The following is a 7602-nucleotide window of genomic DNA, read 5'->3' on the forward strand; positions in this document are numbered from 1 at the left end:
GCTTCTGTTACGCGGGTACAACGACTGGGTGTCCGACCGAATGTGCCAGAGCAGCGCATGAACGTCAAATTATTGAATTCACAACGAATTCACACAGGGAAGGCAACGCGCAAGGACAGACAATGGTCACAGAGACGAGACCAGTTTCGAGGTCAAAATCGAAGTCCAATTCAAGGTCGATCGGGAATGGTTAGATCAAAGGGATCATTGAGGCAAACTGGTTCTGCTGCTGGTCAGAGAACACGTGGTGAGTACAGTAGATACTAGATATGATAAATGTTATAAACGGTGTCCGTGAGATGACCAATCCAATTAAACGGAGAACCTCACCAGCCTAAAGAAAGTGTTTGATACTAAAGAGAATTTACACCCATCCTCGGTGGTATGGCATTAAAAATAAAGCCAACAAAAAGCTTTCTGGATGGAGATTATTTGATATGGGTATTTTGGCCCATAACGTTGCCGTTCTTCGGTCCCTGATTTCAGCCATGTAATGTTTAGGTAGCGTTTGTACTTTTTAGTCAAACCCAGTTTTCAGATGATTCATTTTACTTACCCAACAGTTGATCATTTTGTCATGAAAACATTACTTTTGAGAATTCTTCAGTTCAAACACAAATCCAACCAAATAGATATGTTGTGTTGGCCTATTTAATAATGTCCACGTCATTTCCACAATATAGTCTGACCATGGTTGTCCTATTGGTTAAGTGGTCAAATGAGCACGCCAAAGACACAAAGACCCTCTTAAGACCCACAGGTGAATACTTGGTTCCCCGTTATGAAATTGCAGGAACAGTGTTAGTAAGTTTAGACAGGCCTTGTCCATAAGCTCATATAAAAATATTATGATGTCATTATAAAAAATATGATCATCGTTATATTGTGATTAAACTGTTCTGTTTGTCAATGCGGAACCAGCTCTGACATGTCTGTTGTAATAACATCTGACTTTTGTCACATACATTGTATATTTCCAGGTCCTCGCTGTTTCGACCTCGTGACGTCATGTCGCCACTTTGCTGACGCCAACAGTTGCGGTAAATCGAACTTCGTGAGACAGAACTGTCGAAGAACATGTCAGATTTGCTAAGTTAAAATTGGTCAGTTGAATTGCCAGTTGGTTATGGGAGCGGCCGAGGAACTTTGCTGAAGAACGATTGGTCAGTTGATCTGCCAAGGCCGAATGTAATGCGCCACATAATGGTGACGAGGAAACCACGAAACGGTGTCCAGTCTTATCGCATTGCCCTATTTGACAATTAATCAGTCAAAGTAACTGTCGCTGATTGGACATGATTCAGAAAGTGTGGATGGTTTCTCGAATTAATGGTCCATAAGGTTTGTCTGGGAGTAATCTTGTGTATCAGGTTCTTCATTGTCATTTCAAATAAAGATTGGTAAACTTCGTTTTTATTTCATATTACAACACATGGGTATGATAAACAAATCCCAAGTTGATGTCCCAGTTTAGATGGTATATGCCTACGTCAACTGACCGGGGTAACGTTAGTGCCATTGAAAGCCTTATTTAGAGTGTCAAAGTCTACTGTTGCTGCTGCTGCAGGTGGTGGTAGTGGCAGTGGTGGTGCTGCTGCTAGCAGTAGCATCCAGAACCGGTGTCATCATCAATATACGTAAACGAATATACATAACCCATTTGTCTGCGCCGGTTTTGCTCTTTTTTGGTCACGATGGTTAATATATACAGTATGTAAAAACCTCTTTGAAGGGCAATCCTAAGCTGGATACGGAAGGCAGACAATGTATGGACTTGCTTGATGGTAGTGTTACAGCCTACACCGAAACGTCGGTCTCACTGTAATAAAAAAGTTGTTCATTCATGTATTTTTATCCTTCCGTATACAATATGTATCATTTCTGTGACTTTTGCCTTCTGGTTCCGTCATGCTGAAGACCCGGGTTCGATTCATAGGTACAGTGTGTGAGGCCCAAGTGTGGTGTCACCCGCCGTGATGTTGGTGGAATGTTGTTAGAAGCAGCGTAACTCTAAACTCACTCACCCTTCTGTTTCACCAACGTGTTGAAGGCAGTGACAGACCTTGAACCTCGGTTTCTATTTCATGAAACCGAGACATAAAATTGATAACACGTCAAGTTAATAAAACGATCAACACTTTTATTCACGGATCAAAATAGACGACTCTTAACACGGGACACAATATCAACATTGTTAAGGGACGTAAATTCCATTACTTTCCGGTGAGCGTGCGTTTACAGTCGTTCATCAACACTCAGTGATTGTTCCTTTGTTTAGCAACACCCAAAAGCGTCCAGGCATTCATTTATTGCCCCATTTGTAGCAACATGAATCCATTGTTGCTTGATGTCAAGTTATGTAGTCACGCCACTGAACAGGTCCACCATATTTTTTCTCTCGATGATTCAACAAGATGTTCGAACAACAAAACACAACTGGAAACTGACATAACTCGGGGACACACAACGAAAACAGTGATCACTTGTTCGAGAGAAACGTTTCATGACGTCATTTCCTCCGACCACTGATGCTGACGTCACACTTCCTGTCTGACAAGACTACTCGTTGCAGAATGTCGTCTGGCGTTTCCTCGCCCTCTTGCTCAACGTTGTCAGTGAACTCAACTGTACAACTCCTCTGCACAAGGGTTCTCTGTATCGATTAACACTGTCTTAAGGCTTTGTGGCGGTACCCTTTTTGGCTGGTGTTGAAACTCGGGTTCGAATCTGAATTTCCGGGTTAAAACATGGCAGGACGCATGTCTTGTACTCGGTCCTGCATGGCTCAAAGCACTCCCGTTTCCTGCCTTCCATTGTAGGTTTCAGACACCCCCGCGTTTGCAAGCAAGCGGCAGTTTTTTCAAGACACTTGTACGCGCATGCGTGACGTCTGACTGATCCAAGTGGCGATCGAGCTGGCATAGCTGACGTCATGATAAGAGTGACGTTGATAACGGCAACCAAGAGAATTGTGCTGAATTTAGTCATCTGAAACAAAGATATTATTCATGAATATTTAGGATTAAAATATTTAAATTATGTAATACCCTTTGGGGGGTTAAAAGTTTACTGTTTGGTCGCCGCCCATGAACGGGACTAAGGACCCACCACCAATAAAATCTAGAATCGAACTGACACAACTCTCCAAAGTGAACCGCAGCACCTTTGATCAGTAGGCTTTCCTTGCCCATGGCATTTTATTCAGATTAATCGTTTTCTCAAAACTAAACAATGATCATGTTTTGCTCTGTGTTTTATTTTATTTAGTTGAAGCTACCTTAATGAAAACAGGACTACAGTGGTTCAAGTTCGCTTTTTCAACCGAAGGTGGAGTAGCTTGGAGGTAGTCACGCCAAATACCCGGGTTCGATTTCCACATGGGTACAATGTGTGAAGCCATTTCTGATATCCCCCGCGTTGATATTGCATACAGGTCATCAGGTTGAGCGAGTGACTTTAGACGACGCACTAAGCAATATTCACGCTTATAATTATGGCAGCAGTCTGTAAATAATCGAGTGTGGACCAGACAGTCCGGTGACCAACAGCATGAGCATCGATCCACACAAGTAGGATACGATGACATGTGTAAACCACGCCTGACCATCCGATCCCGTAAGTCGCCTCTAACGAGCATGGAAACCATACCAACCGCTGAGCAGCAATGGAAAAACACTGCATAACAACATTACTGCCACTCACACCGTAATGACGCCTTCGGGATATCAGAGCAAAGACGGCGTTGTTTACAAGAACCTTCGTCCATCTTTCTGCGGATCAATCTAATTGTAACGAGGATTGACGTAACACGAGGCTTAACTGAAGTTAATGAACTAGAGGCTGGAGGTCTTTGTTAGAAACTAAGTATTATACCCCAATTATGTTATGACACTGGGGATTAACGCGCTTGCTGGTCCAGGTTGAATTACGACAGGACAACACCTTGACGCAGACATTATGCAATTGTGCGCTCATTATCACTCCTATACCAGGCATATTCTACCACGTCGTTATCACAGCGATATCACCATATTAGGGTGTATCTGGATATTTCTCCCAGGATCCTTTAGCTTCAAAGACGTCACAGAAGGCGTGTATACAAGACACGTGTTGCCATTAATGTAAGGAAAATCTATCGGTACGAAATGCATTCAAAATTTTGAGAAATAAAATTTCCGAATTAGGGACCCTGAGAATATTGACAAACTTTATGGATGACAATTTCTTTAATTGCTTGAGTGCGGCGTTTCGATACAGATTCTTGTATCGTTGTTACGCATTATTGTACCATGAGTGACTTTAGCTTTACGTCGCACTCGGCAATATTCCAGGCATATGGCGGCGGTCTGTAAATTAAATAATCGCATCTGGACCAGACAATCCAGTGATCAACAGTATGAGCATCGAATTACACAATTGGGAACGCGTCTGACCACCCGATCCCGTGCTGTTTGAATAGATATTCCGGTTGGAAATGTGATTGAAAGGCGAAGAAAACAGAATGGGTATTATTTTGATGTAATCGCTTGTATAATATTTTGAAATAATCTTAGAATTTCAACAAGGGGGAACGACATGTCGGAGAGTACTCTCTCACTCCCAGACTTAAATGTACTCCCAGACTTCCCGGTATCTTAATTAAATATATGTGTATATAAACGTATAATCTAAATTGCACCCAGAACAACGTTCTCTAAAACAATCAACTTGTAAGCTTCGTTTCTATTTCATGTCTTTCTCTATGTCCCTAACATGCTACAAATGTAGAGGTTCATAGCAAGGTTATGAGCTATAAATGTAATAGTTTAGTTTAATATATACATATCAAAACTGAAAATTGGTCATAGTTAAATTCGAAAGGACAATGAAGACGTGAATAGGTTGACTGTTGGGTTTCAACTGACTATATAAATGTCATTAAAAAAATATAAAGTCAGTTCTTTTGCCACTAAAACATATTGAAGACAACAACAGGTTTCAAAGATACCTTATAGCACAATATTATTGTACGGGCACGGGTACGGTTCTACAAACCTATAATTTTCTCAGCACTAAGAATTCACCCAATTCACAAAAATAACTTGTTTTTACTTACAAGCAGTACTTTCCGATAAATGTTCGAAAAAATGTATATATAGACCTGTGTATTTTCATCTGTACGTATTTAAGTTAAAATTATATCAACAACGAATAAATAATATTTTCAAACAGTATATCATGAGAAGCTGTATGTCTAAATACCCTCTAACGAAACTTACCGTTAGGGCTGAACGCTTATCGGAGAACGGTCGTCTGCTTACGGCTCCACGGTCGATTACTGAATGGAAGCGCGAGCAAACGACTTTATATCTGTCAACTGCTTCCGGCCAGATATGAGCGGATATGGCGATTTGCCTCCGCGGAAATTGGGCTCATACCATCCCTCATGCCTCGAGATGCGACATCGGCGACAACATGCTGCATTATGTGTTTATATTTAGGCTAGTTATGACAAAATCGGATTACTGATGTTGGCGGAACTGGTTTCAAAGATGGGGCTGGGTACTAGGGCTGAACCGGCTCTGTGAGGAGCTAGTGGTGTATGCAAGGCATGGCTTCTTTCCGTCAATCATATACTGTTTTTGCAAAGGGTCTGTATCTTGTCATGCCCTAACATACTGCTCAAACTACTATACAGCAACATATCTATTTGTTTAAACTACGATAGAACCTCCGCCGAAATGTTTCTCCAACTGTAATGAAGCCTTTCTTCATCCTTATCTATCTATCTATCTATCTATCTATCTATCTATCTATCTATCTATCTATCTATCTATCTTTATGTCACCACCAAATCCCTGGGTGTGAAACAGTTTACATGCATCAGCTATTGCCATGCTTGCATGAACGTGATAGTAATTGTAAATACTAGCAAACCATTCTAAAATGATCTATTTTCTCCATTTGCCTCCAGTGGCGTCTGAACTTGCAGAACATACTGTGTTACCCTTGTACCCGATCTACCAAAATGTATCATAATTTTGTATCAAGGTAAATTTATCTAAACGGTTTCTTTTCAAACAAGACGTCTCCTTTACGGACAATTCTATGGCCAAAGAATACGATGTTTGATAAAACCACATGTCTCTGTTTTCCTGTCAACAACTATTCTCAAAGATTAAGGTAGATTTTCTGTCGCATTTGGCACAAATCTAGAATTAACACGGTGGAGGTCACCAGACATGTCCTTCTCACATCTATCTCGTGATAAGAGACCCGTGAAGGTTCCGGGGTAGAATAGGCCTTCAGCAACCCATGCTTGCCATAAAAGGCGACTAAGCTTGTCGTGAGAGGCGACTAGCGGGATTGGGTGGTCAGGTTCGGACTTGGTTGACGCATGTCATCGGTTCCCAATTGCACAGATCGATGCTCATGTTGTTGATCACTGGATTGTCTGGTCCAGACTCGATTATTTACAGACCGCCGCCATATAGCGGGAATATTGCTGAGTGCGGTGTAAAACTCATTCACTCACTCGTGACAAGAATCAAACCCGGTCTTTCTGTGTGGGGGCATGCTTTGATGAACGTGGGTCAGATGGAAGGGTTAGTTAGGGGTTACCATGAAAGGGGTTAACATCCCACGTGTGGATCTCTAACGTAGGTCGGGTGGAGGGGTTACTTCGGGGGTTACCATTTAAGGGGTTAACGTGTCACTTGTTGTCTGACGTCGTTACAGACATAGTTATTGTATGACCCTATATCCTCACCTCTGAGTCACATTTCAGAAGCCGTAACACTGACACACTCCAAAATAAGGATTTACGTGTCATTAACGACAACTGCGGCTTTTCTCGAAATTCGACTTTAAACACGCAACATCGTTTGCGGATATCGAAGTTGAATGTGTCGAGGAAGGGATTGGAATGAGGCACACAACGTCATTATCTCAGTCAACGACAGCATTCACAGGATCAATCGCGTCTTCGTCTATTTATGCTGCGATCTAAACAATGGTCGACTCATTTGTATAGAGGTCAAGAAAATATGTCGCTCTCTCCGTGATCTCAGCTTAATTGTTTATCAGCATCCTAGAAATTGGTGAGTTAATAATGGGACATCCGACTGTATGGATAACACATGCTTGTTTATCTTACACAGCGACGTTTCTGTGTAGATTCCTGTGATCAGTCTATACGAGACTACAAGCAAGTAATGACAAGTGTACATACAGAGCATAAGTGTATGAAATAAGCCAAAGGTCTTGCAAGACATCAGGACTGGTAACTTAAAAATGTTAACAGTCAAAAATGGATTTAACCAGACTAATCAACCCAAAGACAGTTACCCAGATGTATGGAATATGTTATTTAACATTTTTACCAGACCATCGGGCTGGCTACTGTCAATTTAGAGCGTCCGTCAGAAAGCTAGTCCTTCACGGACGGTCGGACGGGCCTTATTTCATACACTGACAGTGTATTCTGTGACACATAACTGAATAAGATAATCTGACAGTAAGAGTGAGTGAGGCTAGTTTTACTACACTCCTTGCACTCGTCAATATTCTATTTATATCGCGACGGTCTGTAAATAAGTCTGGACCAAACAATCCTGAAATCAA

At 41.6% G+C, this 7602-nt stretch overlaps 1 long non-coding RNA gene across 1 annotated transcript; it reads right to left on the reverse strand.

Annotated features, from left to right (window-relative positions):
* Positions 1–2119: 2119 nt before the first annotated feature.
* Positions 2120–5306, reverse strand: LOC137282725 (uncharacterized). The gene is made up of 2 exons (XR_010956837.1): positions 5259–5306; positions 2120–2988 (listed from the first exon to the last, which is right to left on the reverse strand). It is a non-coding gene; the product is annotated as an uncharacterized lncRNA (long non-coding RNA).
* Positions 5307–7602: the final 2296 nt, after the last annotated feature.

The sequence above is a fragment of the Haliotis asinina genome, chromosome 4, assembly GCF_037392515.1.
Source record: "Haliotis asinina isolate JCU_RB_2024 chromosome 4, JCU_Hal_asi_v2, whole genome shotgun sequence".
Taxonomy (NCBI): domain Eukaryota; kingdom Metazoa; phylum Mollusca; class Gastropoda; order Lepetellida; family Haliotidae; genus Haliotis; species Haliotis asinina.